This window comes from Branchiostoma belcheri, unplaced genomic scaffold (genome assembly GCF_001625305.1).
Source record: "Branchiostoma belcheri isolate BF01 breed outbred unplaced genomic scaffold, Haploidv18h27 scaffold450, whole genome shotgun sequence".
NCBI lineage: Eukaryota > Metazoa > Chordata > Leptocardii > Amphioxiformes > Branchiostomatidae > Branchiostoma > Branchiostoma belcheri.
In genome coordinates, this window is record NW_017804077.1 from 34,559 (window position 1) to 43,846 (window position 9,288).

General features: G+C 40.3%; 1 protein-coding gene across 1 annotated transcript in view; it reads left to right on the forward strand.

Annotated features, from left to right (window-relative positions):
• Positions 1-9,288, forward strand: part of LOC109478863 (low-density lipoprotein receptor-related protein 6-like) — a gene marked incomplete at its 3' end in the record, with an annotated part of 35,618 nt that overhangs the window by 15,320 nt on the left and 11,010 nt on the right. The window lies entirely within an intron of this gene.

The window sequence follows — 9,288 nt, forward strand, 5'->3', positions numbered from 1 at the left end:
CTTAAGCCACACCGGTATCTTCGCCTTGAAGCTTTATCTTAGCATTGTTGCACCTTTACCTGTATCATCAATGTTAACTACCTGCACCTATGCGATTGTGCCTTCGCTGACTTCCCTGTTTCCCTACTCTGTACTGGACTGGTGGCCCTGATCTATATGTTGTCAGTTACTTAGCACAGTGTGCATATTTTGAACATTGATTAACATGAGTGTACAACTGATGTACCATGTAACCCCAAGGGGATTCTCTTGCTAAGTTTGAGACCGGTGTTATGCTCTGATCAAAAGTCTTCTAGCCTACTCGGCTGAATAAATTATGTTATACCGCCAAAGACATCCTTCTCTGTACGTTATTTATCGCCCTGATGTGTTAGCAAGGAGTATGTGAAGAGTAAAACTCTGTTTGCCGCGAAATGCTAGCCAGGAATTAGTGGAGAGAAAAACCCCTTTTTGCCAGGCAAAAAAGAGTATTTTGGCGTATGACTAGCCTAATGTGCATGCAAGGCCTCCTGTTTCGGTCGAACTAATTCCTGACACACGATGCACGGAGGATACAGAGCCATAACTGTCGTTTTCAGGTGTGGGCGGAGTAACGACTGACCTCAACAACTTTATTCTTCTGTTTTATAGCCAGGTACGTTGTCTGACAAAGCGATGCGGTCTCTATTGAAAAGTCATGTTGATTGCCGACGAGCGTGAAGTATCAAGGTACGTTGTCTATCAAAAGGCGCGGTCTCTATTGGTAATCATATGATTGCCGATGAGCGTAAACTATCAAGGTATGTTGTCTGACAAAGGGCGCGGTCTCTATTGGTAATCATATGATTGCCGAGGAGCGTGAAGCACTCGCGATCAGGTACGTTGTCTATCAAAAGTCGCGGTCTCAGCTGAACGCTCATGTTGATTGCCGACAAGCGTGAAGTTTTCTGACAAAGGGCACGGTCGCAGGGACGCAGAGACGTCGTCGGACAAAAGGGCGCGGTCCCATGCTATCTTTGTATGAGGTAGCGTTATATCGGTCTTACATGCAATATACTGTAATAATTGTGTTTGTCTACATCATAAGTTAGACAATCTAAAATGGAATTCGTTTTCAACGTCTTTATGACAAGTGGGACACAGTCTCTCATTGGCTGGTGTGTTACTGTAGCTACCTTTTTCAATTTTTGTTATGCTGTTTTCAATGATTTGTTTCAGATTGATAAGAGATAGTTTTCCGTACAGAATTGTGTTTTGATTTTGCAGTAGGTATTGAGTTTGGTACTTTGGTTTCTCGAGTACACGACAAGGACGCGTCAGGTTTCACCAACGTGTCCAAGCTTGGAAACATGAGGAAATCTGACTTTTCAAACAGTGCTGCGTTTTATGATTTCAGACGACCTCTGAACTTGACTTATATATACTTTTAGAGTTTTTATGCCCAAATTACATTTATTTAAGCCCACTTCAGGCGAAACTTAATATTCCGAGTTTGAAACCTGATCGGATTAAGGCTACTTGCTATCACGGTCTTCTATTCTTTGGTTGGTGTGCAGAGATAGCCTAATAAGTACTCCACACGTCTTTGTAGCGCTTTTTATAACTGCTCGCTCCTAGCTATGACAGCATCAACAAGATAGTGTTTTGCTTACGCGTGAGAATTCAGTGTTTTACACATTTGAGTAGCGTTGTGCTTAATAATAGGCCATTCACGGCGAAATAGTGAAGAGTTTGATGTCGGTTTACCCTACATTTACAATGATTCGGACTGATCCGAGATGAACACTTAGATGTAAGAAACACTGCACGAAAATCAAAATATCCGGACGTTTCCGGGCCTGTACATGTCCCGTGAAACTTGACGTGTCCGGGTGTGTCCCAGTGTGTGCAGGACATATCGGCCACGGTGTGTGCGGGTCTGTAAAACCCCCGGGCACGGCCGGACAACTGGTAATGGACATATAACATTATTACGTCACAGTTTGTTTACCTGTTCTAAAGAACATTCTAGAAAGGTCAGTTGAAGAATAAAGATCATTTCAAAGTTTTCATGTTTGATTTTTGTTATGTTTAGTTTTGTTGATACAGCATCTCATGCCGTAATGTGTGAATTAGTTGTGACATTAGACAAAAGTAGTACTGTATTAAAAGCATTATATTACATCTGCGGATCCAGAGGGGGGCGCAACCGCCCCCCCCCGTTCGACCGGGCAAACAAAATTTTAGACGACTGGCAGAAAAAGACATAACACAAAGAATAGAAAGGAAGCCTATGGTTACGACCAGTTCTTCCCGGACACGAATTACGGACTGTAGAAGTACAGAGCTGGGGCGACGGAGCGCCGCGCACGTGTTAATAACCCAGATTTTACACCATGACATCAGCGGGCACGCCCCACCACGCCTAGACTCGATTATTGTTTACTTGTTAACACACTACTGTGAATCCCTAGCCTTTGTGCCTCCCATCTATCGTCAATATTGACACGACGCTGCAGTAAAACAAGACTCGGACGCACGGTAAGAATATGTACTAGGTCACTCACGTCCCGGGCGCAAAGACGCCCGGCGCTCGTAGGTCATGCCGACAAGATGGTTCGCCAGCCAGCCGCCGATCTCCGTGGAACCCCGGCCGAAAATAAATACCCCCGTAAGAATAAACACAATTCTAAGAGGGTTCTGCAAGCCGTGATCGTTCTTGGTCGTCGTATCGTAACATGAATATAACATGGCAGTTGTGCCTGAACTGATGGTCAGTTCTTATGCACGTTCGGCTCTAGTTAACACAGAAATCTTTAACAAAGATTATATCCATGCCGTTACAAAGGTTTAGTTGACAGAAATCTTTTCATTTCGTATCACAAATCTCTTTAAATCCTAAAAAATGCTGCAAGAGGATTATTTTGTAGCGGGAATGTACCAGCCAGCGGTACGCGAAGTGAAAATGCGGGGTATGTAACGTTAGATGTACACGGCACGGTTTGCTACAATGCTTGGGTCTTTGAACTCTTTTGCCGCTCGCCGCTCTGTCTGATCAGGACGTGCCGTCGTCTTGGCAACACGTGGGAACCGTCCCAACGACAAGAAGCTTTCCATGCTGAAAGTTTCTATATAAGCAGTAGTTTACGAGGTGTTTTAAGAACCTTTTCGCTCTTTCCCGTTCAGAATTGTAAGTCCCAGTAGCCCCTCGTTCTTGTTTGGGTTTGCATCAAATGTTAAATTCGGTCGCACAGGCTCACTTCTCCGCCTCGATAATCGTTGCTCTACGATGGGCGGTCAATCGAATTTTTTATAAACTACGCAGAGCTAACTTTTCCGTGGTCCGGTCAGGTTACAGCAGGCAAGGTGGCCCCATTCAATGTGTGTCCGCTGACACCCGGCGCTCCAGAATTTCGTATTCTCCTAAAAATTTTGTGAACTCTTGAAAGTCGTAAACACGTGCCCGGCGCTCCGTCGCCACGGCTTTTATTTCACATGTCATCACATTAGTGTTATCCGTTAGTGTATTTGAGTGCTGCGATGTTGTGACCGCGCGTTCCCCGCGATCGGAAAATGATTTAAGTGATCTGGTCTATAAAGAGGCTGCATTTCCTTTTGTTTTAGTTTTTTTTTTCGCTAACTAAAATCCATAGCGAACTCTTTATTTGCCCCGTTTCGTGAAATTTAGTCGTCCTAAACATAGATGCATTTTCAATATTCTATTTTCTCAGTCGTAAAATGTACCGACAGGCACATGAATGTATACTGAAAACATCAGTATTAGATCGTTGGTTATTTGCCCAGAAATGACTCTAAAATACACCAGAGAGACTCCACCCCCCACCCCCCCCCCCAACGAGCGGGTGGCTTACCCCCTCTCGTGCTCCTCCCCCGCGCCTTCGGCCACGTCAGTTCACAAATTTCTAGATCAGGCTAATGCTACGCAAAAACACACCGCGCTACGCACCCCTGTAAAGTAAACGTCGATTGAATGGCATTCATTGCGAAACAAACTGTGAAGTAATAATGTGACAGGTCCATTACCCATGTGTACGGGAATTTACGGATCTGCACATGTCACTCGTCGCAAGCACTGCCAAACAATGAGAGGTCACCATACATGTTTATTGTTTCGCAAGTGCGCGATTTGAGAGATTCACGTATGTTTTCAAAGTCCGTGTGTAAGAAGAGCGAGGGGAAATGCTGGTTAGAAAGCAATGATCCCTCCTGAAATCTACCTAAACATCGAATTAATATCTAGAAACGTTGTAGGTACCAGGCAACGCAACACAAAGACATCTAGACATCTAGATAGGATGGTAGAGGAAATCAGCGTTACATTAAAAGTTAGTGAATAGAATACTAGTAAATGTTTGGGGGGGCCGATGTCTGCTCCAAACTTGCCTTCGCCAGAGTCTGGTTGATTTTTGGGCCACGCCAAGCTAATAGACATTTCGCTTAAGAATCTAGCAAGATATATAAAGCCTGGTATGAACAAGGAGTTTATCGATAAGAACTTTATTGCACGACAATTGCACATGGTACAATGTATGTCAAACTACATAAAGAGAGTAACAACAATAAAATAATTTTGTTGAACAAGACCTAATGTCGACTAAAACCTAACAAATCTATATCATAATTATTCAAATAATAAGGAATAGCACAATATTTGATGAAGTGTTACAATCGAGTGGGCTAATCACAAGTTTCGGAATTTTTTCTAATAACAAAGCATTCTTTTATATATCTACCTATTTTTGCGTTATGGGGACCATTACACGTAAAGATATATTCAAATCTGTCTCTAACATTGAGAACCTTGAAATCTATTGTACTTTATTCGAAAATGTAAATATCTTGTTACGTATAACATCATATTTGGTACATTCCATAACGAAATGTAATTCATTTTCTATATGCTTTGGACAAAATGGACAGAACCTTTGGTCAGGGGCTATATTGTAATATCTACCTGTTTCAATATTCAATTCATGGCTACTGATTCTTAATTGAGTTATTGCTTTACGAATTTCAAAGTTATTTATATCACAAAAGTATGTTTCTTGTTCATAACAGTTTTTTTTTTTAATTTACTAAGAAAAGACAGCTTAGAAGTATTTCTAATGCAGCTAAACCACGTATATGTGTATCTTTTAGCCGATGGCGAAAATGGTGTGTGATAAAATCTGTTTTATAAGCTTCAGCTTTCATCCATATATGTCCAAAGTCGTGGTAGTTGAGAGTATCTTTAACATTTATCCAGTCGCGGTCATAATATCATAATATCATAATGGGGAAAGATCCTAATTCTCCTCGTACAGCGTCATTGGATGATTTTGAATGGACTCCAAGAAGAAATTTTTGAAGACGTATGTCAATAATATCGAATTCTGGTATGGCTTAAAAGAGGCGTATGTTATTGATTGAAAAATCATCCTTTTCTAGATTAAATCCAGACGCCTGTCTCAGAACCATGTCTTTGTCTGTTCTTCTTTCATGATATAAGTATGAGTTATATCAGTGCAAGTGCTCTTTCGAATCAAAACTGAAATGTTTTCATTATCAATTTGGAGTTGCGTAAAAAAAAGAGAAAATATTTTAGGGGAAGACACAGGAGTGTTTTTAGACACAATAAGTTATTTTGAGGTTTGGTTAAAGCATGTTAACTCACATCCATACAAAAGGATACTATTTTTATTACAAATTTATCAAAAAAATTTTACCTAGCTTGATGGAAATGTTTTCCGATGATAAAAGTGATTTTAATTTAAATATTGCTCTCATAGCTTTGGTTTTTAAGAACTTTCTGGCTGTTTTAAATTTACCTGAGGACGTAAAGGGGATACCAAGGTATGTATAACTATCCATAACTTCTATTTCTCTATTATAGATGAAGAATTCTTTTGACATTTTCTTTGTAACACCTTTAGTGAAGACAATAGCTTTTGTTTTGGAGAGGTTCACAGTTAATTTCCAATTACTACAGTATGTTTCCAGGGAATTTATGCATTGCTGAAGACCATGCTTTGATAAAGAAATCAAGACAAGATCGTCAGCCCAAGATAAACAATTGATAATAATAGTTTATTGACAACAATCCTAGTACATGGCAGCGTATAAAACCGCTGAATTACGTACACAGGTTTAAAACAATTAAACAATAAGGTGAGCTAAACAAACAAAGGACATTGACAAACTAGGTACAAACAAATTAAACAAATACTGGCTGTATACGTACACAGTTTTAAATTAGATATAGATCAGAAGTATCCGTAAGTGATTAAAAACTATATTGGTCCGGTACTGGGAGATTTCAACCTAGGTCTGCTTGTTTATTTAACAAATCAGTGACATAGGGGATTGGACTCGTTTTGTACCGCTTTGTTTTCGTCAAGGGGATGTCGAGTTGGTTTGCCCCTACAGGCATCTGCCATGGATGTCTGAGCGGGATGGGGGTAACCAATGCCGGAACGTAGGGGAGTTAAGGAGGGACTTTGCAAACTTGAGGCTAAGGGTTTCTCTTCTTTTCTCTAGGGACGGCAAACATAATTGAGACAGGGCGATGTTGTAAGACGTGTACAGGGGGCCAAGGATTATCTTTACTGCTCGTTTTTATATGCGTTCATTTTTTATTACTTGATGTGCAGAGATACTTGAATTCCAAACTGGGGCCGCATATTCAAGGGTCGGGCGTATGTATCCTTGGTAGAAATCGCAAAGGTCTTGAACAGGGAGTCCGGAATGTTTCAGTTTCTTCAGCCAGAAAAGACGTGAGCTCCCCTTCTTTGTTATAACTTCAATATGTTTGTCCAATTTCAGGTCCCCCGAGAGCCATAAACCGAGAATACAGGCGGATTCGGTATACATAAGGGGCTTATTATGAAGTGTTATATTAGGGGGTGGGGGCAGTCTCTCATAAAGGAAAAGGTCATGAGCATACACTTCTCGTCATTTAGCTTCATGTCATTATTAATTGCCCAAGAGTTGAGTCGGTCCAGAGATGATAGAATTAGGCTCGCTTCACAGAAAAGTCTGCTCGCGCATAACGACAGGTCATCTACGTATTTATAACGATTTAGAATGTCATCTTGTGAGGCGTCATTGACACATATAAGAAAAAGAATCGGTCACAATTTAGTGCCTTGAGGCACTCTCGATGAGATTCCCTCCCAATCTGAGGATTTGGTACGGTATCGGGCGCACTGGCTACGGTCTGTAAGGAAGCTACATATCCAAGGCATACAATTGACGCCCTTACCCCACATGTCAACATCTTGTTAATTAGCTTGGTGTGGTTTATCCTATCGAAAGCCTTACTGAAATCAGTTATTAGTATTGTTTGAACGCTTTTAGGGGTTTCGGCACCAAGGGCTATGTAGTTAATTAAACTGTTTAGATAATGGACCGTAGACCTTCCTTTCCTGCTTCCAAACTGATTGGGATCTATCACTTTGCCTATGTCCTGGAGAATCCACTTAACGATGTAGGATTCAAATGTCTTTATAAGAATGGAGGTAAGGGATATTGGTGTATAAGGTTTCGAGAGAGGCTGGTGTCTTCTTAGGAACTGGGGTTATAATTGATATGATAGCTTTAGATGTTAATGTAGCGACATCACACTTGTCATGATAAAAACATTGCGGTAGGTCATTGATGAATAGGTTAAATAACATCGGGCTAAGGTTACAACCTTGTCTTTCACTACAATTTGATACGAAGGTATCTGATCATGAAGCTATTCTCTAATCTAACTGCATAATTAACATAATAAAAAACTTTATTGCATGTTCATTCCCCGGGGGGATAAATGCACTGATGTACAAAGTACAATGTACTAGAGAGAAATTACAACAACAATAATAAAGAAAGGCTAACATCAGGTCTAAGGTATACAATGCTAAAAAGAAATATATATATAAAGTGGTATCCATCTAGTAGTACATAGATTTCAGAATATTAAAAAGGTTTCCCCCGATGCCATATTCTAACAATTTGTAGAACAATCCATCACGCCACGCGGAGTCAAATGCTTTTTCATATCAACAAAACAAACAGTTTACGTTTTTTTTGTATATTTTTCAATAAGGGATTTTAGAATAAAGACATTGTTGGCGGTTCGGTACTTCTTTCTAAAACCAAACTGTGTTTCGGCTAACAGATTATTGTTTTCTATAAAGTTTTGTAGTCTGGTATTCAAAAGACGAATGACCAATTTCGACAGACAAATAGATAGAGCGATTCCTCTGTAATTATAAACGTAGGACTTGTCACCTGATTTAAAAATTGGAGTTAGGATGCTTGTGTTCCAGTTAGATGGAAAAGTGCATTCGGTATCAAAAAGGGTACCAATGATAAACATAATTGTCTTGAGTATGTTACGTGTTTTAGCATGTCGTTAGAAATAGAATCTGTTCCACAGGCTTTTCCAGATTTTAATTGTTTTAAACCATCGAGAACTTCTTTTGTTATAAACGGAATGTCTAGCAAACTACTATTGGGTGAATGTTTATCAATTAAGTTTTCTAGTCATTCAGTGATTTATATGAACACGGAGCTTCAAAAAGGTTCGGATATAACGTCCTTGATATGAATGGGGTCTAAGTGTATCCCTAAGTTTATATTAGTAAGTATAACCCTTGCTATGAACAATGAGCAGATTTCTTTGTGTGGTCCATCGGTTCCCTGCATTATGCAGGCGCCATATTGAATCTACAGTACTATTTTGTCATGGGAAAAACAACACAAATACTAATCAGAATTTTACCATTTTGAACTTCTATTGGGAACCTCGACCTTGACATATTTTACCTTTGCAAACATATTCATTTTCGTTGGTGGTGAGGGGGACCGGCTCAGTGTTTTTCAAATATCAGCCCACTGTTGTGTAAAAGTAATTTTTAGAAGAGACAAAAGATGCACGGTTTACCTGTGCATCGTTTTCAAATGTGTATTGTGCTGTTATGGTCAGAGACGAGTCTTACATACCTTGTTTGTTTTTTATAAGGGAGGTTTAACTTCCTTGGTAATATTTCATTTTACGTTGTCTGATAAAGGGCGCGGTCTCTATTTTCATGTTGATTGCCGACGAGCGTGTAGTATCAAGGTACGTTGTCTGACAAAGGGCGCGGTCTCTATTGGTAATCATATGATTGCCGACGAGCGTGTAGTATCAAGGTACGTTGTCTGACAAAGGGCGCGGTCTCTATTGGTAATCATATGATTGCCGACGAGCGCGAAGTATCAAGGTATGTTGTCTATCAAAGGGCGCGGTCTCTATTGGTAATCATATGATTGCCGACGAGCGTGAAGCACTCGCGATCAGGTACG